Genomic DNA, 26,951 nt, shown 5'->3' on the forward strand with positions numbered 1-26,951 from the left:
CTCCTTTTAGAAGCAGTATATGGAATTCTATCTTAACTTTGAGAAACATGTTCTGCAGAGTGGAAAAGCATGCACAGAGGAGACTGGGAGTGAAACAGGAGAAGCCTGAGGAAAGATCCTACAGCTTCAGGATTGAGGGCACCCTCTGAAATGAGGGCAACAGAGAGATTTGAATTCCAGGTTCCTGCATCATAGACAAGCATGCTGACTGCTGTCTGTTGAAAAGAAAGGGCGATCAATACTTCCCCTACTTCTTGAGTGCAGAGAGCAGGGGGCAAAAGAAACCAACAAAAATTGTTCAGCCTGAAAAATTTAACTTGAATCCATAAAAAGAGTTTCTCATGAAGCCAAGAGATTTGCACTGGCACAAAACTGATTAGTCACACTTGAAAATGAGGCTTTCTATCTACTAAAGAGATTTTACAACTGAGATTGACATGCTCTTGGAGCCATGCTGTTTCTCCATTCTCTCCTGATTGAATCTCCTGGGTTGTACAGTGGGAAGATTTACCCTTCTACTCTCCTGTCTAACCTTCACTGACTCTCTAGTTCAATGGTAAATACTTGATCACCTCTGAGGATTGGACTATCAGACTGGAATTATACAGTTATACAAATTATCTTTTTTGTTGAGAATATAACTACAGCATGTTGCCTACTGAATCTCATTTTGGGACAGTCTTCAACACAGAAGTCACTAAATAAATGGTGACATGATGGTATTTGTCAGGAGTGGCACATTAAAGGCTTACAGATAAGCTTATTAAACACAATTTTTCCTCACTTGCCAAAAAAAACCTTAGGAGGTATGCAAAAATTCCTTTCCACAGTACATACCTTCATTAGTCAAAGGATTAATACCTACTAACTGTTTTTACAGTGTGGACAGCACTCGATAGCTAGATGTCAGCTGAATTTCTTGAAAAATTGGGTCCTCATGATTTTGTTTACCTTTTAGGATTATATTCAGATTCAGAGGAGGTTCAGACAGTGGGCTATATAACAAGATTTGGAATAAAATCTCCCTGAGTATAGCGAGTAGAAGGGATGTTCCAGCTCGCATATGAGGCAAGACCCTACAGTAGAGCTCCATCTCATCTCTAAGCTACAGAGATTTTACTGATTGATTTGTAACCTTATCACAAGTCTGGTACTGGGACATCTTCCTATAACTTTGCATGCTACCTGTGGCACTAGGTGCCATTTCCTGGAACATGAGCAGGAATGAGGCTAGGTGAGTATTCACATTATGTTCCATGTAAACCAGCATGACCTCAGTATCCAGTGCTTGTAATCCATGTAATAACCAATGCCATAATGTAATTAGGCACCGTGTGAAAAAGAACTTATTCTGCTTGCTGTAAACCACTTGTTTAAATGTTATTTTTCTCTTTGGCAATATCTCATGTGTGCAGAATGGGACTTCATCTGTCACTTTCATGTTTGGTCATTGAGATACCTAAGATCCTTCCTGCAAAAAAGCTTAGCACACAATGAAGTTCTACCTTGGGTAAGTGTATGCTAGTCTTTCATAACCCCAGACATAAATAATCTCAGTTAAGCAACAGTTCAACAATGTTACATCAGCTGAAGGTAACACAGCATTCCTTTTTTGGCTGTAAGGGGCCAGGACTACTGAGAATATCTTGGTCTCCTGTCAAAAGCATTTTTATATGCTATTTTGTTCTGGATTTTTGTCTCATGAGATTTTTTCCTATTTCAGTCCCAAGCCAGGACTCTGGAAAAAGCCTGCATCAGCTCTTTTCAGTTACACTAGAGTAATTTCATCCATTTACAGTCCAGTCTGCAGTGAACAAAAAGGTTGTGTCTCCTAGGAAGGGTTAGCCTTACAGTGGACTTTAAGGACCTGCCACCTTTGTCTCAGAAAAGAGCCTCTGAGTGAGGCAGAAAGTCTCTCAAGGGACACATATATTCACTACAGCCCACACAGCAATATCTCTCAGTTTTCCCTTCACACAACGTTGGGGACTATAAAGGAGTGCAAACTATTTCCTATGCAATGGGATTATCCACCCTGAGCTTGCTGCCTAGGTGCCATAATATGGGCATCCTATAGGTACACTCACTCCAAGTGGGAAGAGTATCCATTGCCTGCTGTCTGTCTATAAAACAACCTGCATTTGGTAAAGTTGGATCATATTGAGGTATAATTTCTCTTAAAAGCAATTGAAGAATATGCTTAGTTTTCAGAATCAGGATCACTTTAAAGAACTTTTGGTTTCAACTAGAATCATCAGGTTGTCTTAGACTGTGGTACCACCCACACAAGGTAACCAGGCTGGGCTCCAGAGCTGCCAGCTGACATCTCCCAAAAGATAAAACAGGAGAAAAATACATTTCAGCTTGTGTGTACAAATGGGCAGAGAGTACATCTGAATGTGCAAAGCACCAGCAAGCCAAGCATCAAAAGGGAGATGCCTGAAAGCGTGGGAAATGTTGTTCCTATTGACTGGGGTGTTAGTTGGCAGTGTTGGGACTAAATGACTTTCAAAAGCAGTGTCATCACATGTTTGCAGACTGACTTGCCAAACTTGAACATGCATCTGTGGCCTAAGCAGCCTTCCACTTAATGACATGCCTATTTCCATAAAAACACAGACGCTGCAGTAACGCAAAATAAGAATGTCTTTAAGTTGGAAACAATAATGTCTGTTGCTTCAACACATACATCAGTGGAGTCTGAAGGGACTTTGCAGTGTTGTCACAGGTGGTCTGGCTGCAGGGACACTGAAAAGTTGAGTGGAAATGCAATACTTGCTGTCATTGCAACACCGCCAGCAGCATTCACACTTACTGCAATAGCTGGGGCAGAAAAGTGGAGACAATAGGATGCTGCGACATGTCTGGGATACACAAGAGCAGGTCACTGAGAAGGAGATCCTGGCCAAATACACACATTAACCTGTCATGTCCTGGCAATGTCTGAATTTCTCAGATGCACCTCCACAGACTTCAGTAGAGCTCCATCTGGTTAAACCTCTGCATTAACCTTAAGAGGAAAAAAAGGAAGAGGAGAAAATCCATAGAGAAATTAATAAGAGAAAATAATCAAATGCATGCCAACCTAAACGCTGGGCCTTTATTGTACCCAGTGGGTCAATAGGCTTCCCCCCCAGCACATTGGTGCATTTGCTGCTAGGAGGAATGCAGCAAAAAGAATGTTTTGTTTGCTGAGGAAACCCAGAGGCCAGGCATACCCGTGTGACTAGCCCTGTGCTGAGATGGCTGTTTACTAGAGATGGTAAGAAAGCAATTTAAGGAATTTCAAGTGACATAAATAGGCAGGGCAAGATCCAACTCCAGTGACACAGGCTCTGATCTGACACAGGCTGTAATGGGAATCAACCTCTTTTTCTCTGTGGCCTAAATCACAAATGCCACCAAATTCTTCCCACAACATAAATCAAGAATAAAGTGCAACTATGTTTCCTTTATTACATCTGAGATTAATTTTTGAGACACTAATAGCACTACAGCTATCCTTGTCTTTCCAAAACACATCAGCTCTGCCCACATGCTGATCTAACATTCATGGGGACAATTTTCTGCCAAGCAACACTGAATTTTTATGGCCAGACATAAGTGCAAGTTGCTAAAGCAGAGGCACGTGTGTACTGCTGTAATGACGGCTATTTATTAGCCATCTTGGGAGCTGAAACATGCCATTTTTAAAGCACTTTAATGGCATGGGGGGATTAGATGCCTCTTTTCACTAATACTTCTCCTACTTTATGTAGTTTCCTATTTCCACTATATGCTGCATGACAGTTTACTTCCTAATCTGTCCTCTCCTTGTGCTCTCCTGGCTCCATGTACTCTCTTTATCTCCTGTCATTTTTACTTTCTTTTCCTAGTATAGCTCTAAGGTACTCTATAAGAGCAGCAGACTGTGTACATCCTCCCTGTGGACTGTGATCATGCAGTATAGAGGGAAAGACCCCTGCCCCAGCAGGCCTGGAGAGACATTCTCCATGATGGAAAGGTCCTGAAGAGCACTTTGCCACCACAGCCTTGTGAAGCAGGTCTAGGACTGCCCATTGATTCTTGTGTGGTGCCTGGGCTGCTTGTGGAAAGCACTTCAGGGGCACCTTCATGGCATGCAGCTCTTTTGGTCATGCAGGAGTCTAACTGAAAATAAGCACAGCGCAGCTGCAGGAGCAATCTCCTTGCCTTAGAAAACACGCTCTTCTTTCCCAAAAGCAGTAGGGAGGGAGGGAGAACAATATATGATCACAAGGTTCAAGGATTTCTTCATGCTTTTATGAAATATCTGGCATTTTTCAGAAACCTCCTTAGGATCTCCTTTTCCTGCAGCTTCCCCACACAGCAATTGTGTTCACGATCAATCTCACATGATTGTGTCTGGTGTCACCCCACTGTTCCCAGCACCCTGAAAGAGCAGCACTGAGCCAGAATGCTTGAGGAGGCAGCATTGCAGCAATTTCTCACCTCACAAAACCCCTTGGTCTGCAGACAAAAATATTTTTTAGTGGGTACAGACCTGCTTGGTTTTTTACCCTTGCTGACAGCAAGTTTATTCTGCACCAGGCAAACTCCATGGCAAAGAGGAACCTGGGAGAAAAGTAGTTTGAGCACACTTCTCATCCTTCCCCATTGGAAATCAAGAATAACAGAAGACAAGGAAGTAAGAACTCCCACCTCACACTGTGTGGCGTATTTTAGAGCCCTCTTTCCTGCAACATTTAGTCACACACTGTGAAGTTCTTGCATGTCACCGATGTCTTTCTGGTCCTCTTTACAGCCGTGTGGCTGCCTATATTACACATGTCAACAAACTGCAATTTTGCAGGCTGTATCAGCAAAATTTTGCTTTTTGAAGTCTTCTGTTGTTCCATCTAGCAAATGATGCTCCACTTCTATGTCTGCAACAAGAGGATTTTCTTTTTGAAACCTCAGCTCTTACAGGAACTGTCTACACTATAGCTGAAAATCAAATCAAATCAAATCAAATCAAATCAAATCAAATCAAATCAAATCAAATCAACACAAATAAGCTTATTTTTCTACTTTCTGTAATGAAGTGTGACACAAAATTGTTGCTAGGAAAATCAGTAGTTGTTTTGTTTCAGGGTTATTTTTAAGAAAAAGTAGGCATGAAGGTATCATGTTCAGACAAATGAGCATATTCCTATTTCAGTCCAGGATTAATTATTTTTTGCTAAGTTTAAATCCATTACTTATTACCTCCCATTAAATCAATAAAGCAAATTTAAAAAGAAATTATGGTGTCATAAATTATATCAGTTCAAAGTAAATTGTTTCTGCTTCTCTCTTTTTTTTTAATTACAACTGAATGCATCCAGCCATTGAAAAATTTTTATATACAAATACACACACTCAAGCACCTGATGGGATTATATTTGTTCACAATTGCATGTGCCTATACAGTTGCTTCAGCCTGGAAATAAGCACTTAAATTCCTGCACTGCCCACAGAGAGGTTTCTTACCCTGGAAGGTCAATTAGTTTTTGTGGTGATTAATTCCTCTATCAAAGGTTATTTCTGCAGGAAAATATGGTGTTTCTGAGATTCTGAGATGATATTATATCTGATACTATTGTTAAGGTAATGTTTTGAAACTTCTCATTATATTCAGTCTGCTTCCTCCCACCATCTTCAAGACAGCTTTGCATTGCCTTTTGCTGAATTTAGAGGTGAAGCAATTGTTTTCCTAAGGGTGAAAGGCTTGTGCATTGCCTATATATGCTCTCCAAAATGAATAGCTCACAAACGCTGGGAAGCAGTTTCAACACAACAGCAGAGGTCTCACAAGTGTTGAGTGTCGTAAGTTTCATGAAAATAAATGGTGTACTTATCACAGGGTATGGCTGGCCCAGGTTTGCAATTTGTTTCAACTCTCTTTGCTTCCACTCTCAATTTTTCACTTCCCTGCTACTGCTCTTTTGGGAAAGAGGCAGTCAAGAAAAGGTAAGAGGGAAGCACAAATTGAAGGCGATGGTCTAGAAAGGAAAAGGCACAGCTAGCAATCAAAAATATGCACATGGACTGCTCAGCCCATGACTTCCATCCACTTTACATCCGTAATTTCTCCGGACAGGCCTGACATCACACACAAATGCAATCACTGACACAGGAGGTACACCCCAGATGCAGCAATGTGTTAACAAAAGGACTGATGAAGGAACAACAGATGAAAAAAAGAAAAACCCTCCTGTTGGCATTAAAAAATATTGCTCCCAGGAAATTTAGAAGCTGTATATAGCATGAACTTGGCTGGACACATGGAGGTCACTGTAACAGTTCAGCTGGATCTGGATCCTGACACTCTTAGTTTGTGCCACTCCACTCAGAATCAGACATTTAATGAAACCTTCCAACTGTGCAGTGAAGCTATATTTTAGTATCCTGTGTAATCATTTGGCTTGCCTGAATTGGGATGTCACACAAATATGCACTATGCAAAACATAGATGCTTTTATTTGTCAAAATAATATCATGCTTTGCTGCTTCTCAAAAAGATACTAAATTAATACATATTTTTTTAAGTGAGAATACTTGTTTCAGACAAAACTATGGCTGCTTTTTGAGGTATGGGCACATGTTTGCAGAGCCAGAAGCAGATTTTACAAGAGTCACTTTACTTTGTATCGTGAAGTATATTCCCCTTTAAATATACACTCCAAAACTGCACTTGAAAAAAAAGTGTTGCTAGGTGGCAAGCCAAGTAAACAGTATTGTTCATACTTGCATTGTTCTTTTTCACTGTATTTCAATAATGTTTTCAAGTCTGGTAGACTACTAACTGGCCTTACATATGCACTCAAGGCTCAGACATGAAAAATCATTCTGCCACAGATCCCCGACTCTAGGTACAGAACACAGACAAAAAATACTCTATTTTCACACAGGAAAAATCTTGAAATCTTGACTGCTTGGGCTGTGTCTGAATACACACCACCAGGACTCTGACATGGCTTTTCTCCCGCCCTATATTCCCAAAGAAATTGTCTGCATCCCTACTGTCCCAGAGTGGCTACAGATAGATGCCAGTACATAAAACCAAACTACAGCTCACATATCAATCCCAGATCCAATAATTTCTATACTGTAGCTTTTGTATGGAGGTTCCAAACAATCTAACTGTGATGCAACTGACAGTGCCTACATTTTAGCTATTATGTCTTTGGTATTATCTGTGAGACTGAGATGCATCCAGGGAAACCCTCTATGTCCATTGCAGCTCTGAGCATCCTCTTCTGCTGAAGTACTAAAGGTTCTAGTGAATCCAAGTGCACTCAGTTTCCATTTACCTCAACTACCTGCAGCATCCAGCCTCAAAGATAATATCCAACTAGTCTGCATTTAAACTTTGCCACTAAGGCCTAGGCTCAAAGGAAGTTAACGTTCCTCCTTCATTGGTATAAAAATCAAGTAAAATCTGAGATGAGAAAAAACCTTGCAGCAGAATACTTTCTGACAGTTTATGGTTAAAGGAACAGAGAAGTGCAATTTGAAATCACTGCTTATGTAACAAGAACCTGAGAACAGTGCTAATATTTAATTGAGGGAAAAGTAACTGAAGGAGAATTGCTTGGAGACCTGCCAGAAGGATTTTAACAGCTGGAAGTTGAAAAATGATTAATTTTGACAGCAATAAACACTCCATGTTCATAAACAATTATGTTTCGGTTTCTGAGCTGTTTGAATTATTTTCTCTGTACTATTAACATTTTATTATCCAGATAGGAATTTGGATTAATGTAATTTAGGAAATTAATTAAAACCCATTTTTCCCCTTAAGGTACCCACTTATCTTGGGAAAAAGTGAAAGCATTCTGGAACAAATAATTCCTAAGAACTGATCTCAGTGAAAAGTGACCACACTTAACACCGTCTCTTGAGAGACAACAAGGTATGACTGCCAGGACAAGCCCAAGAAAGAGAAACACAGAGTTCTCATGAACAGGCAGTAGCTGCAATACGCCTGCTACCTAGCTTTGTTATCTCCCCTGACATACAACAGTGGCTACCAAAGCCATAGAAGTTACAAAATACAGTCTCCTTTAAACAGATACAAGCAGAACCCTGACTGCATCAAGACAGAGAGAAAGAGCATTAAGGGTAAGCTAAAATAATTTCTTGAGTGTACTATGCAATTATATACCAGCACTGGAGTGGTAAAAGTGAAACACATTGGCTGGACTTACTAACTTCGTGGTGGACCTAGAAGATGCAGTGGAAATGAGATATGGGGAATGGGAGGTCTAAAAAGACAAGTTTAAGGGATATCAGGTGAAGGGAGGGCATTCTCAACCATGGAATAACCTGCAGACATTAGTTAGTGGAAGGTGCACCATGCAGAATATTTAACCAGTAAACAAAGCCTCCCTGGACATGCTCTACCTTAAGCACAGTCCCGTACAAACCTCCAGCCAGCCAGCCAGGAAGGATGGCCAGCCTAACTACATCCCATTACAGGCAGACACTGAGATGAATGGATACAGCTCTCCAGTAGTAAATGACCATCCTCTGAAGCCCATCCTTAAAAAAGGACAAGGCACCATTGATAGCCCAAGTGGAAGAAAAGACCAAAGCTAGCTCTGCCCTCCTACCTGCGTCTGAAAGAACTTGTCCAGATGTCTGGAGATAACAGAACCCAGAGGAAACAGATAAAACAGCCTTGCTTAGGGAAGAACATGACTGGAAATTTTCTTTCTTACAAGTGTTACAGTTACAAATGTAAGAAAGCTCTTCACAATTAATAGTGAGAAAGTGCTGCTGCAACAGCCAGTTCTGAGCTACTGCCAGTTCTGAGGTACTGCCTATTCTGAGGTACTGCCAGTTCCAAGGAGCACGCAATGAAACACAACCTCCTTCACCTGCCCATATTGTCTATATGAAAAAAAGCAGGCTCAATTTGCAGTGGTTTTCACAGGGAACACTTTGTACTGATAATGCAAACATCAACCCTCAGGTCTGCCATCAGTGAAGCCTCACCACACCTCCTGTGGGACTGAACAGAGCGAATGGTGGTGCAGCCCCATGTGCAGGCTGGGGAGCAGCAGCTCACAGAAAACAAGGTGCAGGGTGCTGCACTGGCATAGCAAATGCACTGATAGGCACATGCCACCTGCTAGACAAACACGTGTGATCTCAGTGTGGGAGACTACTTCAAAATTCAAATTTAACCTTTCCCTCCCTGCTGCTCATCACCCAGCCTTTACAAAGCTGAGTAGAGGCTGATTTGTTACAGTGAACTTTCGTGCTAGCATGGGAGATTCCCAAGTTCACATATAATCTCCTGGCTTTCTTCCTCATTGTAAGAGGAATTTAAAATATTTGCCAAGCCCTTGGCATAGTTTTTGAATCCAAGAACTAGTAAAACAATGTGAAGAACACAGTTGCAGGAGAGCAGTTACATTTAGGAAGTGGCACTTGGGAACTCTCTGGTGTTACTTTGATCCAGGCATTTGATGGGTGTTTAAACTGGTCTCTAAAGACAGTGATTAACTTAGACTAGATACAGTGTTCTCAAAGGGCTTTACTTCAGGAAGATGAATTAGCTTACAGGCTGTTTTGTAGACTAGGTTGCAACTGCATGTATAGGAAATACAGTGAACTAAGAGGAGGATCATCACCAGCTTTCCTTAGAGTGGACTACTGCACGCTTAATTAGGCCTCCATCTAGTCAGTTTAAAATGGAAAATTTCTTCAAAATGCTTGCTTTAACCCCTATTTTTCTCATTTCACCTGTAGATGCTCCCAGGCTCAGAGATAATTAGCAAGAAAGGAGGACAGACTGAATGTAGCAGAGAAGAAAAGGACAGGTTTTGTTGGGCCACACTTTATTTTTATGGGTATGTTGAAATCAGGCAGAGATCGAACACGGTGCCTATCACCAAGTTTTTCCTTCATGGGGAAAATTACATGGCCCCTGTAATTTGTCAAGATTTTTCACAGTGGAAGCTGAGAACAAGAGCATCAGCCCCACATATGGAATCCCCAACTCACTAACAATATCTGTGCTGAGCCCGGGGGTTTATTGGCTAAACCTCCAGACAGTGTCAAAATTAAAGTTTGTTTAAAAGAGAAACCTGAGAAGCTGCCAAGAATGAATGGACATTTCTTTCTGTGTAACCTCCCAGGGTTTTTTTTCAGGAAGGGCTAAGCAGGGTCTTGGCATTTAGCCCCAGGAAGCATCACACTTATTCAGTCCCATCCAACCCACCCCATCCCTGCATGCATGGACATTTCTTCCATTGTAATTTCACAGTGTGTTATTTCACTAAGTTACCTCAATCTTAGAAAAAGAGGTTTTAACCAGGAAGATGGTTACAATGAGCATCATGTGCTATTAAGGGCTTTTGATATTTAATGTCATGGCATGTATAAACACCGTGCAAATTGGATTAGATTCAGAAATAGTCTTCTTTAGAGTGCACTTGTGCATGTTTATTGAGTCTCCATCTAGTTAGTGTCAAACAGAAAATTGCTTCAAAATGGCTGATTTACACCCCTGTTTTGCTCATTCTATCAGCTCATTCTATCAGGAGGACAATTAAAGAAGGAACAGTTGGTAAGAAAAATGAACAACAGTTAATTCAAAAACCCTCATTTAAGACTTTGTTTTCTCTGTGCACTTTGGGGATCTCAATCACAAAGAGGATTTTACGTGAAAAGGGAACAATTCTGGGTTTCATACTTGGACAAAATAATTTGAGTAAATATTTAGGCTTGCCTACATAAGTCCAACAATTTACAGCGGCTCCAGGAACCAATATTTAACAGACATGATGCAGTAGGAAAACTGAATCATAGTCCTAACACTTTTTTTGGTTTGCATTGATAAAATGTGCAAGACATGTACCTCTCCTCTGACAACATTTCTTTCCTTCCTCCTTATTAATACAGAGTCTTGTTCTTGTAACCGTCTAATAATCAGCTATCAGCAAACTACTTTTGCAGCCACTGCAAAATGCAGCTGCATGTTTGCCTTGCAGAGAGTGCAAAGGGGTAGGATTCATTAGACATGTCATGGAATTCCATTGCTTTCCTTGCTGGCTGTTAGTCATTTTAGCTGCTACCTAGTGCTAGCTAGGAAAGCTAGCTCAACTGCTTGGTGTCGTAACTGGGAATTTTGACATGGCCTTCAACAGAGCCAATGTCTCAGGTCAGCTGCAAAAAAAGATGCTGCAGATGTTAAGCATTTGGTCTTCTCATTTAAGAATTGAAAATATTTCATGCCTCTTAACAGCAAAACATCTTTGATGTGTCACATTTTTAACAAGACACATGTATATCAAAATTCTGTGGTCAGTTTAGCACTTGCTCTCACAGAATCACAGAACCATTGAGGGTGGAAGGGACCTCTGGAGATCATTCAGTCCAAGCCTCCTGCCAAAGCAGGGTCACCCAGAGCAGGTGACACAGGAACATATCCAAGTAGATTTTGAATGGCTCCACAGCCTCCCTAGGAAACCTGTTCCAGTGCTCTGCTATCCTGCAATGTAAAGTTCTTCCTCATGCTGAGGTGGAACTTGTGTTTTTAGTTTATGGCCATTGTTCCTTGTCATGCCACTGGGCACCACTGAAAAGAGCCTGGCACCATCCTCTTGACACCTTCCTTTGAGATATTTATAAGCATTAATGAGAGTCTCTCTCAGTCTTCTGTTCTCTGGACTGAACAGACCCAGCTCTTTCAGTCTCTTCTTATAAAATAAATGCTCCAGACTCATAATCTTGATCACCTCTGCTGAATCAATCCCCTTCAGTTCTTCCTTGTCTTTCTTGTCCTGAGGAGACCAGAGCTGAACACAGCACTCCAGATGTGGCCTCACTAGGGACAAGTAGTTCTCATTCTCCCCCTTAGTCTAAAAAGACAACATCTATTCACACATATTTAATGGCATTTGTAGTGAACTCCAATAATATGTAAAATAGGCTATCACTGGGAAGTCCTCCATCTTCTTTCTAATGCTGTCTTTCAGGATGCAGAAGTGTCTTCAGTGCTTCCCATGCTCTGTAATTCCGTTCCGTCTTTATTACTGCAGAGATATTCTGGCTTTCTCCATGGAGGCAGTTAATAAAATTTATTGTTAGCTACAAACTCTATAAATCCAGTCTCTGGAAGATAAGCCAATGCAATATGCTGGCTTCAAAGCTGGCAGGATCAAACTAAGCAGGATCATTTGGTGGATTTCAGCCTGTAAGGGAGCTGAATGCCAGCTCATGCAGGGTTACCAAAGGCAAGTTATTTGTCTTGTATTGTGAAGCAAGCATAACTTAGACTGAGGTCTCCTTTGGTTCTTGAATCTCCCAAGGTGAGGACAGGGTTAAAAGAAAGGATTTTCTAAATCAAACTCTGTTCCAAAAAGGTTAGGGATAAAACTAGGAGCAATTATGTACTCTTATTAAAATAGCACCTAGAGCTGAATGCCAGGAGCCTCACTAAACACACTGAGATGATTCCTGCACTAAAGAATTTTCAATATGAACAGACAAGACAAAGACAGTACTGTTATTTTCATTTTACAAACACTGAACCTAGACACTGAGACTAAGTCACCACAGCATGGTGATTAGGTCATTTGCTAAGGTCATATAAGGGCTCTGTGCTAGAGCCCAGACCTGAGTCTATGTGTGTAACTCAGATATAGTTCTGTGCTTTGGAAGAGCTTACTTATCCTGAGTTTTCAGAGTTGTATTGATTCAGTTTTGATTTCCAGAATAAAAAGTCCGAAATCTCTGACTCTCTCTGCACCCAATCCCCTCAGCAAAAAAGTTTGAGTGAAGGAAGAATACATTTCCAGAAACCAAACCATGCTTTTTATAGGCCTAGGCTCAGATCCTAAAGAGCCTTTGATTCAGTCAAAGTGTTTCCACCCTACGCACTTTTACATGCACACAAAATCCCAGCAACAGGTCATCTAAAGCTTGCTTGTTGTGTGAAAATGCCCATTTTTTACTGCTTACAAAATAGCGATAAGGAATCCTATCTAACAACAGCCTTGGACATCTGGCCTGGCTAAAAGCTTTTGAAGTGATTTATTTATTCCAACAATTTTATAAAGATTTTTTAAATTACTGTCTTACTTCAAAACCAAAGCCAATTCTTTATAATCAAAATCTCTATTCTATGGTCAAAAGTAATGAACTGGAGATTTCAAAGGTAGAACTGCCAGCATTTAATTCTCACTTACAGTCAAGAGCATAAACTCTAGACTCTTTGTATCCCTACAAAACTTTAAATATTTTGGGTCTTACATGGAGAATACAACTGGGAATTATGCACATCTAGAATGGTGTTGGGCTATTTGGAATTACTGAGAAGTCTATCACTTCAAACTCAAGCTGAAATATTTTATGTGTAGTCCTCAATAAGACATTGTTTTGCTCTGAAACAGATTGCTTATCTCTTTGGGTGGTTACTGTCTTCTGCCCTAGCATTTTACAGGAAATGTATGGGGATGAGAGAGATGTTTCTCTCTCACCTGCATTTCTTGCTAAAGAAGCAAAACCATTTAAAAAAACATTTTATTCCTAGCAGGTATGACAATTCACAGCAGTAATTTCTGGTGAGACTTGTCCATCTTGTTGACACGTCATTTTTTATTACGAAGAGGGCAAAACAATTTATATTACCATATTTCGCAAACATAATTTCAGGTGAATTTTTGACCTCCACTACCTCTTTCACCACCATCTCTCTGCTTCAAAGTAAAAGTGATTGGTTAATTTTTTTCCCATTAACACAGATAGCTCTTTTCTGATTATTCAAGCTAGCGGGAGTAAGAAAAGATTTCTGCTTTTCTTCCAGCACTCATCCATGCCTTTGGATAGAGCTACACTAACTTTCTCAGGGATTGCCTGCTCCCAGTCAATGGAAAAAATCCTTAAAAATGACTTATTTCTGCCTGAGACCACAGGCAGGAATTGAAAACATTGAAAGCAAATGTAAGATTAGCCAGTTCTGATGATGTAGAAGCAGAATCCCTTTTGTCCCAAGTTCTGAGCCCCAGTGTTAAATTCACCTCTTAGATTCTGTAGAAGGATGGAAACAAGGAAGGAGGAAATTATTTCTGGGAGTACATTATTGCTGTTACAGATATACTACATAAGTTTATATCATATTTAAAAAAAAATAGCAAACTCATAGTTACTTAATATTTTAATTCCTATTATTTATCATATAGACCTGCACATGAATCAGTGATTTCCAGCATGACTGAGAAAGAGTCTGCAAGGAAGTCCAACATACAAACAGGAAGTCCAGCCCACTAACATAATAATAGAGGTTGGGCATCTTGAAAGTTACCAAACAAAAGCCCAAAACTTGAAAACCCCAAAACAAAACAGTGCACACTTGTTTTCTCACTAAATCATTCCAGCTTTGCAGATAGCATCAAACACATGTTATGCTGCTTTTAAAAATATGACGTTTCATTATTGATTCATATAGATGTTCAAAAAATCAGAACAGTTTTGTTCACTTTGAAGAATGCTAACAGAATACTGCAAATTAGAATATCAGATAAGCTAGTCCTTGTTGACAAATTAATTATTTCTATAATTCATTGCTCTTTTTAAAATCAAAAACTCATTAAGTCAGTGGGTGAGCTGTTCTGAGGAAGAATAATCAGAAGATAATCATGCCAGATTTGAATAATTTTATCTCAGCTCTTCCACTTTAGGCTTCTGTAGTGATCTAAAGGGTGGGATTTGAACTTCATTACAAACTGATTATGAATATAATTCAGGTGGATGGGAAAGAAATTTGAAGAATTTTTTATCCTGGTAATGAGTTGCCTTTCAAGCTTGTGAGCTGGTTGTTGGACAAATTTGTAAACAATTAATGTTCGTGTACAAGGAGCTAGGACACAAAAAGTTTTGGATTTTATTAATTCAGTTAGTTTCTAAGCAAAGACTAAAGAATGCTGAAAATAACTTTTTCTTTTGTCTTAATAAATACTCCTTCCACTGCTCTGATGGCTGAAAGTTTTTAAGGACTCCATCTCCCTGGGCTAAGACCATGTCCCTTTTTTTTCCAAGCTACACCCTAGTCTAATAAAAGAGAGACCTTTTCACTTTACCTCCCTTACATCCCTTAGATACTCAAAACAGCTTCATCAATACTCCTTTGAAAGCCTGCTCATGCAGCATGTGCTTACCCAGTGCTTTCACAAGGGCTGTATCTCTGGAGATCATGTTACCAGCACGATTCAGCTGCCTCAAAAGACCCGAAAACTTGGCCTGGTAGTGATGCATCACGATCACTAGAAAGCACTATCTTGCATACATGCTGTATCAGACTCATACCCATTATCACCTGCTCATCTCATTCACCTCACACAGAAAGGGTTTTGCTGTGCGTGCTACTAGGAGCGGGGATTCTCTGCACAGAATGACCCACTGCAGGCCCTGAGGGCCCATCTCCATGCAACAACAAGCAGGCACCATCACTGGCAATCTTGTTTGAGTCTTTCCCAAGACAGTGCTCTGCATGACTGCTGGACAGTGCTCAGGTGGAAAGGGACCTGGGGGTGCTGGTTGACAGTCGATTGAATATGAGCCAGCAGTGTGCCCAGGTGGCCAAGAGGGCCAATGGCATCCTGGCCAGTATCAGGAACGGTGTGGCCAGCAGGAGCAGAGAGGTCATTCTTCCCCTGTACTCAGCACTGGTGAGGCCTCACCTGGAGTATTGTGTCCAGTTCTGGGCCCCTCACTTTAGGAGGGATGTTGAGATGCTTGAGCATGTCCAGAGGAGGGCAACGAGGCTGGTGAGGGGCTTGGAACACAAGCCATATGAAGAATGACTGAGGGAGCTGGGGTTGTTCAGCCTGGAGAAAAGGAGACTCAGGGGCGACCTCATCACTCTCTACAACTTCCTGAAGGGTGGCTGTGGTGAGCTGGGGGTCGGTCTCTTTCTCCGGGCGACAACAGACAGAACAAGAGGACACAGTCTCAAGCTGCGTCAAGGGAGATGCAAGTTAGAATTAAGAAGGAAGTATTTTACAGAAGGAGTGGTCAGATACTGGAATCATCTACCCAGTGAGGTGGTGGAGTCATCATCCCTCGAAGAGTTCAAAAAAAGACTGGATGTGGCACTTGCTGCCATGATCTAGTTGAGGTGTTAGAACATGGGTTGGACTTGATGATCTTAAAGGTCTCTTCCAGCCTTGAATTTCTGTGATTCTGTGATTCTGTGAAAAGAGGAAGGTTTCTGTAACACACACACACACACACACACACACACACACACACATAGACACACACACACACACAGGCCTACCACTCTTGGGCTACTCTCATTGAGGTGTGCAGGTAAGGACAAAGGACCTACAAACCTTTGCAATAAACCATTTTTCCTGCAGCTGCCATCTCAGCACCCCACAACCATGCTGTAAACCTTAGGGCCATTCTGGGACAAGCCCCCTTTGCCAGAGCATGGCATGCAGAAATCTCAAGGCCTGAGCCTACCAGCCGTGCCCTCAGATAAGTGCAGTGCAGGTTGGGTTCAGCTTAGCACTCAGTACCTTAGAGAAATGAGTCTGAACAATGTACACCTAGCAACTCCAAGCTTTGGCAGGGCCTGAGTTTTAAAGATTGCATGTTTCAGCTAGCTGTAGTCATAAAAGCACTAACTCAGTAACTCAGTTTAAAGACACATTCCAGTGTGTCATACTAAGCTTCTAACAGCCCTCAGGAGGCTGCCTCAGCATGTGGCAATGCTACACCCATGTTCACACACCTGGCAGAATAAATGCTTCTTTCAATTAAAAATGTCTTTAGGAATGCTAAGATAAGAAAGAGGTACACAGTGCTCGTTTGTATGCTGGTATCTACAATTTTCAGCCTCAGACTATCAGGCAGACACAAAGAAAGCAGCAAACACAGATTGTGTCTCTTATTAATAAACTGGTTTTCCTCTGTGCACCTGAAAGCATTTTCTCCTTGAAGACATACATAACCATCCGTACATTACAGATGTAAAATTCCAAGAGACTGAGGGATCAAGGCTGTCCAGATAACATGTTTAAGTACAAGCATTCTGGTCCATGCTGAAGGCAACATCTTGTTAACATGTCTCTTAGCAGTTTTTGACAAAATGTATTAGCTCATTACAGATAAGCCCTGAGCATAAGCAGTCTGGGTAATCTAAGTGAGAGAAAGAATAGTGCTTTTCAAAAGGATGAACTGACTGAAGGAGGAAATTTAACTTCACCAAGGAGACTGTCTTAGCAGCAGCTCCTATAATACAAATCACAGAAATTTCAAATACTTGGTGTTTTTCCTTGATTTTCCTTCAGCTTGCTGTTCCTAATGGTACTGGGGACTCAGACAAATTGTTTAGTCTTGGAATTGGTAACTACATAACCATTTCAAATTTTATTTTTAAACTTAGTTTCTACCTTAAAAATATCTAAGGTTCTTTATAAACCTTTGACAGGTCACTTGAAATGCTGTTAAAGGCTGTCTCAATTTTCCTAGCTAAAACCCTCTTAATTTTAACCTAAGCCCATTAAACCAGTACAATAAGGCTTCTACTAACATGAAATTCTGCATCCACAGAAGCTAATGACAAAATTTCTACATACCTAGGTAGGTCACAATATTGCTCCTTCTGACTTGCAGTATATGAATATTAATTTGCCAAAATATTAAGCCAGAAATAAATATTTGAAATAAGACTGTGCAATACTGCATGCAAAGTGCATTATAGAAAGGTTAGTAGAAATTATATCAGTGAGTATGTGTAGACCTGTACATCAATTGCTGAGCTTTATTACTCATTCATGCTGGAAAGAGTTATTATTAATTGCTCCAAATTCTTCACTTCTAAAAATATATATTTTGCCAGTATGTAAAAATAACTGGTGTTTTCTCAAATGTTTGTTACTGACCACTATAAAAGAGCAGTCTAAACAAAAAGCATGTTAGGCCAGTGTTCTAAAGCTTAAAGATGGAGAATTAATTATCCTTTCTTGCAATTTTTACTTGTCATACAAGAAGGATAAGCATTTGTTTCACAGAATTTGGTAGTTCTTTGCTTCATCTTAGTGATCAGGTTGCTCCACATCTTTTTTATGGAGTACCCTGTATCTTGAGATTGCTTCTTCATCACACAAAGTGAAGGGAGATTGTTTTTCTGAACAGAACTGCCTAGATTTCTCATGGTATTTATAATACTGCAACTTTAATGATTTTAAATAAACCTGTAAGTTTTATTTCTCTGAAAACCTCGCTGACATCTGGCGTCCCTTACTTAGGGCCGTACTTGTGTTGTTTCGCAGTCGCAGGGGCAGCACTTTGCGAGCGGCACCGCGGCAGCTGCGGCTGCTGTGCCAGACAGCGAGGGATGTCTGCACGCAGGTGAGCAGCTGGGCGAGCTCCCTGCCACCCACATCGGCGGGGCTGAGGCCATCCAACCCTGCCTGCAACTGCAATGAGGACATGTGATTGCCTGCCTGCATGCATGCAGACGTGCCTTTTATCTTGTCGTGATACAGCCAACACTTGGAGGATCTTGCCAGTTCTCAGGCAGCTCTCAGGGTTTTGATGAGACAATCTTTAATGGTGAGAGGCAATCCTGTGCTATCCTAGGACAGACATTCATTGCATTCTGATGACTGTAAAGGGCACCCAGATGAAGACATCTATGCTGTAGCCATCTAAAAGTGGCAAAGCTAAGACTCATTTTAGTCGACAGGTATTAGTTTTGTACTTAAGAAAATTTCACAATGAACAATTGGGAAGATCTTCATTTTGCAGTGCACGTCTTTCCAGAGCACTAAATGCTAACTGAACAAGCATAAGATTAAGGTGTTCTTAAAAACTCAGCTTTGAAAACAGTGGCCTGTCTCGTGCAAGTTTGAAGACCTCAAGTGAAAATCCCTGATTAAGAGGGCAAAAAGCCCTTCCCTGTCTGACGGGTTGCTGCCAGTGACAGCAGGGTGGAGCAGCCAGCAAAGCTCAACCCTGCCGTGGGAAGATGACGATGGACCTTCAGTGGCCAAGGCTCTGATTAGGGAGGGAGGAGTGGGTCTCCAATTAATTACAGACCTTGGCACAGATTCAGATGGTGTCGTGCCTGTGACTTGATAGGTTTAGAGGAAATATATATCTGAAAGGAGGATCTGTCCAGAATGATTGAGTTATACTGCAGTTGAAAGCAGAACAGATGTATAAGCAGAAGTGATAGTGTCACTGAGAATCAGTTACATATCTCATGGGAAAACCTTCATTTGTTGAATAAGGACAATATGCTATACTGCACACATATCCTCCTATAAATATAATCCATTTGCCCTGGTCTGAAAGTATGTGTGACAGCTGTTCTGCCCAGAAGCAAAATGACATTTTATATCAAAAACTTTATTGATTTCTTCTCTTAACTGACTTTAGTAAAACATTCAAAGCAAATGTTAATATGCAATACAAATCTACAGAAATTGTCAGTCTGCAAAGTGGAAAGGGTTTGGCATTTTCTGCTAACTCTTCATATTTCACATCTTTCTGCATTTTCTGATTCTCTCAGGAGAAACATCTCCAATATGGATCAATCAGAGAAAAGTTGAAAAAATGAGAAAAATCTGCTCAGGCAAAATTCACAGACAAAGGAGGTAAAATTTATTGATCTCAGACATGCATTCAGAACAAAAATTACCACGAAGAGGATGCAGGCATCCAAGTTTGTCAGTGTCCGGGCTGCAGGACCAAAGGATTACCAGTGCCCGCTGGAGTATGGTACCTTTGCCACAGGAATGGAATTTCTCTTAAAAGCTGGTGAGGATCAGTTCCACACAAAATCTGTGACCTGCTCCCTGCTGTACACTTTCTCCTCCCAACCCCCCATCTCCTGGGCCATGGTAGTCCCAGGCCATCTGCCTGGAAGTAATGGCCCTTCATTCTAATCCTCTTCTCCTTGGACCTCACTCCCTGAACTCAGACAGCCTTTGTACCTCATCAGGACTAACTTCATGTCTCTTTGTGCTTACCATATGGCCTAGCACTTACTCTGTCTAGCTAGTAGGATAAAACATACCACAAAGAGGGCACAGGTGACTCTTAAAAGAAAGAATAGATGATACCTCATTAACTTTTCAGTGAAACGCTACATGCATGCTGTGGGTTGCTGCTACAAACTGCTGAAAGGCATTGTCATCAGGCTATCTCAGCCATCAGCTTAATGCTCTGCAGTTAAATTTTGAATGCTTGTGAAATGGTTCCCATGTCCTGTGGCTGAAAGTCAGTGAATGAAGCCTGTGAGCAAGTCCAATTTCTCTGCTGCTTTTGGAAAGAAGCCAAGACCATTGGAAACAGGTTGTGATTTAAATATATATTTTTTTAAACGGAGGTGGTGTTCACTGGAATGGGGAAAATTATTCAACAGCAGTCGTAAAGATTGACAAAGATCAAGTCCTCCATCCAGAAGAATTGTATTTTTACAAAATGGAACACCTCTGGCAGGCACTGCAGCAGCAATGTCAATACCAAATACATTATAGTCTTGTAATCAAGCCACAAATGGGCTGTGGGAGAAGAAGGTTCATGTGCTACATGCATGTAAGAAAAATGAATTTCTCTTACAGATATCTTGCCTGTCAACAAGGGGATGTAACTTCACACTAAGTTTTGGTCTGAAAAAAGGTTGTTGGATCTAAAAAAGAAAAACTTTTATGGGGAAATTCCAAAACAGCTCAATTTCTAATATTTTTCTCCTGGGAATTCATTTACCAGGTGCATACAAGAACTGGGAACATTTCCTTTTTGGCCAGCTCCCCTTACTTGTGCTGGCTACAGGCCACACAGGTGAGCTTCAGCTGCTGTTATCTAAGCTATGAAATACTTCAGAAAAAGAGAAAAGAGAGGCAGATATAGAATGACATCTGTATCATCAGTGAGCCAAAGTCAGAAGTTTCAGCTGTTGGTATCAGCAGGGAAAATGTAATGATGTTTTCGAGACTTTTATTTTCATAAACTTTGTTTATCTACAATAATCTCTATGGAAGGGCAGTTTTGCAGTGGCTATTATATTTATCATGGTGACACTTCTTTGTTTGGTGAGAAAAACTTTTTTTTTTATGATAATGCACATGTTTTGTCTATTTCTTGATAAAAAAGAAGTACCCAGTGCAATTAAATAATGAAGAAGACTGTTGGCTTTTCTAATCTTGTAGGTGAGCTTAAATCCAGCAGCAACTTAAATATGCAGTTGAAAGATGTTTGTGATGGAGCTTCAGTTCAAAATAAAAGGTTAGCAAAATTGTGACTGATTCATAGTTTATACTGATAGGTTCAGTATATTCTACTGAACCTATCAGTATAAACTATGAATGTCACAATTTTGCTAACCTTTTATTTTGAACTGAAGCTCCATCACAAACATCTTTCAAATTGGCTGGTTTCCATTTCCAGCTTTAGTAGTAGGTTTTTTTAAAGTTTTGTCACCAACAAATTGATTTTACACAAGAAAGTTGCCTTTTTCATGTAAAACGCCTTTGCATTCATTACACATGAATGATGTGTAATGGTTTCCAAAACACAATTCCCAGTTTACTGCAGATACTTGTTGCTCCAAACATATTGGTGACCATTGTGCATTTTGACAGATGCTACCAGTTTTGTTTTAAACCAAGTAATTCTCATCTACTCCAGACTAATAATGATATTAAATAAAATTTTTGCCCATGACAGTAATCTGTGAGTGACCTCTACGTGTCCTTATCTCAATTCATGAGTCTTTCACTATAATCTCTCTCCCCTGTCCAGCTGATGACAAAGTGGCTTTTGTGGGTACCTGGCATCCAGCCAGGGTCAAACCACCACACTGCCTTGGGAAATGGTTTGACAGAGGTGATCCTGACCCTTTTCCTAGCCCTGCTGAGGCCTCACCTGGAGTGTTGTGTACAGTTCTGGGCTCCTCAGGATGAGAGAGACATGGAGCTGCTGGAGGGAGTTCAGCAGACAGTAACCAAAAGGATTATTGGGTTGGAACATCACTCTTACTAGTGAAGGCTGAGAGAGCAGGACCTCTTTTAGCCTCAAGAAGAAATGACTGAGAGGGGATTGTATCAATGTATGTAAGTACCTCAAGGGAGGGTATCAAGAGAATGCATCCAGGCTCTTCTCAGTGGTGCCAAGGAATGGGACAAGAGGCAATGGGTAGAAACTGATGTGCAACAACTTCCCCCTGAATTGGAAGAAGAACTTTGCTGTGTGGGTTACCAAGTGCTGGATTGCCCAGAGAGGTGTGGAGTGTCCTTCCCTCAAGATACTCAAGAACCATTTGGATACAATCCTGAGTACTGGGGGATCCTGCCTGAACAGGGAGATTGGACTAGATAACCTCCTGTGATAAGACAGACTTGCAGTGATCCCTTCCAACTTTAACCATTCTAAGATTCTGTGAATCTGTGATTAAATACCTGAAGGAATTTAAAAGATCTGTAAACATGGCATATAGGTACATGACTTAGTGGCAAACTTGTCAGTGTTAGATTTATGGTTGGATTCAATGGATCTTTTCTAAATTATTCTGATTCTATGATCTTGGTGGAGATGAAGAAGAAACTTAAAGGACTTAACAAGTGGTACAATCTAGCCAGATGTGCTACTCCTCTTGTCTCTCCGGAGGCTCTGGCCACGTAACATGTGGATGACTGAACCCCAGCATGGCAGTACCACTTCTACTGCCAGATCTGAGCTGTCTTCATGAGCATGTTTCCTTGGAACCAAGAAGGGAGGTCTTCTTGCTTCCATCTGCTCTGCCATCAGAAAAAAAGAGGATTTTACATAAATAACTTTCCTGTTCAGAAATAACCTCCTTTATCATCCTGCTACACCCAATAGATAGTGCCTGATACAATTGCACCTGTGTTCCTACAGGCAGGTGAGTATTAAGTTCTCCATTGTCTAGTACCCCAGCAGAGGAAAGAAAATGTCAGCTAGGGAGGAGAGTTAAAAGTGTCCAAAAATGCGCAGCAACTCCATGTCCTCCTCTTTTCCTTCTATACGTATGAATTTTTTTCATACAAAATAAAATTCCTTTTCAAGATGAGTAAATTCATTTAGAATCAAACCTAGATGACCAAACCTTAACATAGTCCTTGAAATCAGCTTTAAGGACCATGACATAAGCAGGGACCACAAGGGATGCAGACAGTGCAGGAGTCCTGCAATCAGTCGAAACTGGGTCTCTACTTGTAGGATCAGAGAGCAAACACTGGAGTTTTTGTTTATGAGACAGTAGATAACCACATGCTGAGGACACAATTTCAAAAACTAAACCCTGCAGAGTCTCCACTTCCCCATGGTGTAAGTGAATTTCTGTCATGCTTCTCCCTGTGTGAAATTTTCCAGTAATCCCACCTGATCCTAAAGAAGACTTTCCCATAGCTTAGCTTTTTTTTTTAAGGAAGATAGAACTGAAGATTTGATTCATGCAGCCAGTAACAGCCAGTCATTCTGTTGGTCCAATGCCTTTAGGAATTGCAAACAAATGTGTTTCCGGTGCTAAAAAAAGAAACCCTAAACAAGCAAAAAATATCTCTGCCAGAGCATCTGTACAAGCCTGTGACTTATACCTCTTGCATGCAGTCATTTTTCCTCAATAATGACCCAAGTGTCCTTGTTTAATAGGAAACTCTCTTGTCAGGAACTCCCTCCTGCAAATCCAGACAGGCAGTTCAGCACAGGAAGTCAGGCTGTCATGGCTCCAGGCATTGTTAATCATTTTTAAATGATCATTAAAAAGCAGCAGCAGCAGTGAAAGGATGCAGCTCTGGTGAGGTCAGATAACAAAAATGCCTCTTTTGGGGGGGGATGGGGAATGGGGGGGCAGTGTAAAATAAAAACACATTTTGCATAGTGAGTTTTTAACACTGTATTCAACGTCTGGGAGTTTAGGACAGGAAAAGAAAAATACAGTACTGACCTGACAGATTCTGAGGCCATTCCTCCCCTGCTTCCTGTGGCCCCTCATTCCCAGCAGACAGACTCACACTCCTCCTGCCTCTGAGCAACCATGGAGACCTTGCTGTTCCCAATGCTGCTCAGGTCTAATACTGCAGGTCTCCAAGACTTGACAATTCTCAAAGTGCTGCACATTGCAATAATACTGCTCACTCCTGGGTTTCTGGTACTGTGCCCTGACATAATAACTTTAAAAATCTTTGACTTGTTAAAACCTTTGGATTTTAAATTATTAAAATTCATATCTAATTTAAATCTTATGAGGCACCCTAATTTTTGCAGGCTTTGTGTGCTGTACCTATGTTTTGTCATCATTAATTAGGCCCACACATGATTTTAGTGTCATTTGTGCCATCAACTAATGATGACATAAATGTAATTTACCCTATTGTTATGAGAAATGTACAGCACAATGTATTTCTTTTCTCCTCCTGAACCTCTCCTGTATACTACCATATGGTTTCTGTACCAAGGGCACTCTGCCATCTGGACTGTGGAGCCTAATGCCCTGAGGAAGACATTGACATAAACCAATTTATGTTAAGACCCAGACCTCAGACATATGATATTAGTGTGCCATACGGCTGGCCCCCACAGATGAGGATGGATTGTCAGCTCCCCAACAACTTTCGCAGTTCTTGGTGGTCCTGGTTCTTAGCTGTACCAAGCATGTCTGTGTGATCCCCTGGGACCAGTGTGGTTAGAGGTACTGCCCACCCTGCCTCAAGGCTCCTGCCAAGGCCCCTCACCAGCAGGAAAAGCCCTGATTGCCCACCCTGAAACCACACAGTGTTTTCTCATGGCACTGCTTCTGCTCAGCAGGAGTGGTCTAAGCAGAGATATCAAAATCATATCAGTGGCCAGTAACCCTTTTACACCTTCTTTCTTTTTGTGAAGCCTCCCAATTTAACCCCACAGATTCTCAGCCCTGGCTATTCTCCGTCTACTCCTCCCCAGATTTTGATCCCCATCTGCCTCTCTTTCCTTTACCTGCATGAAATACAACCTCTGTTCCAGTCAGGAGGAGAGATGGATGTAGAAGAGACCTTTTCACTGTAGATAAAGGTAGGACTTTTTTTCCAGCCTGTATTTGTCATTGACCATCATACAGATGCTGCCCTTCACCAGTACAGAGAAAACATCAATAACCTCTGGTGGCACCTTCAGCATGACTCATTTAACATCTCAGAGGGTACTCTGTGTCCCAACTCCCTGTTCAGGTTGCCAGCACAGCCTGTACAGGGGAAGCTCACCAGCATGACCTTGCACCTCACTGCCAGGAGACCACACTGAAGATTTCAATCACAAATATATGTATTTTTTGGGAAAAAAATAGAAAAACTAATGGCTGATGACCTTAAAAAACAAGCCACAAGTATTTGCTTATTAGTCTTCACTGAACTTCACAATTCAGTCTTGCACCTTTTTATTATGTTTTTTTCCCTCTGCTTGCTTCATTGCAAAGCATTGAACAAGGCTGCTTTGCAACTAATTCACAACTGTGGTTGCTAAGGAACCACTGAAGAAAGTAGATTAGTATCCAGTAACCTGTCTCATTGTCAGAGATGTTTATTTTGAATAAAGGCAATAACTGTACACAAAGGAGTTTATTGAACTTGGATGAACAAGGAAATTATTCAGCATTACTTTTGCTTCCAATAGCTTTCTCTTCTGACACAAAGCTTCACACAAAGACTTGAGCATTTCCTCAGGGAATGGGATTTAGTTATTCAAACTTGCGCACTCTATTGAGGCGAAGTCGGAGGATGCTGGCTTCCAGGTTGCACTCCAGTTTCCCCAAGGACATGCATGAGGAATATTTGTGTCCTTTGCACTTTCTCTCCAGGTATGCTCACCTGCCAACCACAGCACCAGCCCACCTGACAACAGGCTGCGGACCGACAGAAGCCAAAATAGCATTGCTGCTGGCAGATTTTGTGGAGACAATTTCAGCTGCTGTCTGCCCCATGACAGAGCTTCCCCTGCCTGTGCTGCCCTGCAGCCACACTGCCCAGTGTTTGTCCACCCCACGGGCTCTGCTGCCCTGCTGGTTACTTCCATGCAGTTCTGCTAGCTACAGCTGCCAGAGCCCCACTGCCACAAATCTCTTCCAAACACTTTGCCTTCAGTGAGGAGCAAATGCCTCATCAGCCATTTAACTACAACAAGGAGCCTGACTATGTTGTTTTTTTTCCTTGAGAGCCAGTTCTTCTTGCTGTTTTGTTCCAGCACTTTCTCCTACACCAGACTTGTCTGTTGTTGAAATTTCTGACATTTCTTCAAACACTTTTTGGACAGCAATAGATAAACAAGAAAGGATGAGCTATTCAAGGAATACAGCTAGGAATTTAGAGATAAAGAACAAAAATAAAGGCAAACAATATTAAGGACTACAGCAGTCCTGCTCAGAGCTCCCAGGTAACACTACCCCTGCCATCTTACTCAGTAAGGTGATCTGTGGTTCCCTAATACCAGCTGCTGATGTAAGCACAGATTTGCAGAATTTTGTGCACAGACTTCTGGAGATCCATAGGCTGGTTCTAACAGCCTTTAAGTCAAGTGGTAAAAACAAACCCATCATCAGTAAGCATAAATTCCTCACTACAACTATCAAAAATTCACAGATTTTCAAATCAAAAACAGATTGAAAGTCAGCAACCCAAAGCCTATATCCCTTAAAAAGTCACCCAGATCTCCAGCCCAAGAAACAAAGTGATCAAGAACTCCTCAATCCATTAGTGAGCCTTACAAAGAAGTAATTTTACTTTTTTTTTGTTGTTTTTTTTTAAAAAAAGCAAGACTTAGGATGACAAAAGGAGAAAAATTTCCAAGCATGAAATCTAGTGCTGATGACTATTATAAATTAATTATTATATAATTATTAATTAATTATAGTAACTATTATCAATTCAAATTTGAAAATTGCAAAAATTTCCTGTGTGGGGCCAAGTTAAGTTCCACCAGCAGTTACAGTTTGG

This window comes from Ammospiza nelsoni, chromosome Z, assembly GCF_027579445.1.
Source record: "Ammospiza nelsoni isolate bAmmNel1 chromosome Z, bAmmNel1.pri, whole genome shotgun sequence".
In the NCBI taxonomy this organism is placed as follows: Eukaryota; Metazoa; Chordata; class Aves; order Passeriformes; family Passerellidae; genus Ammospiza; species Ammospiza nelsoni.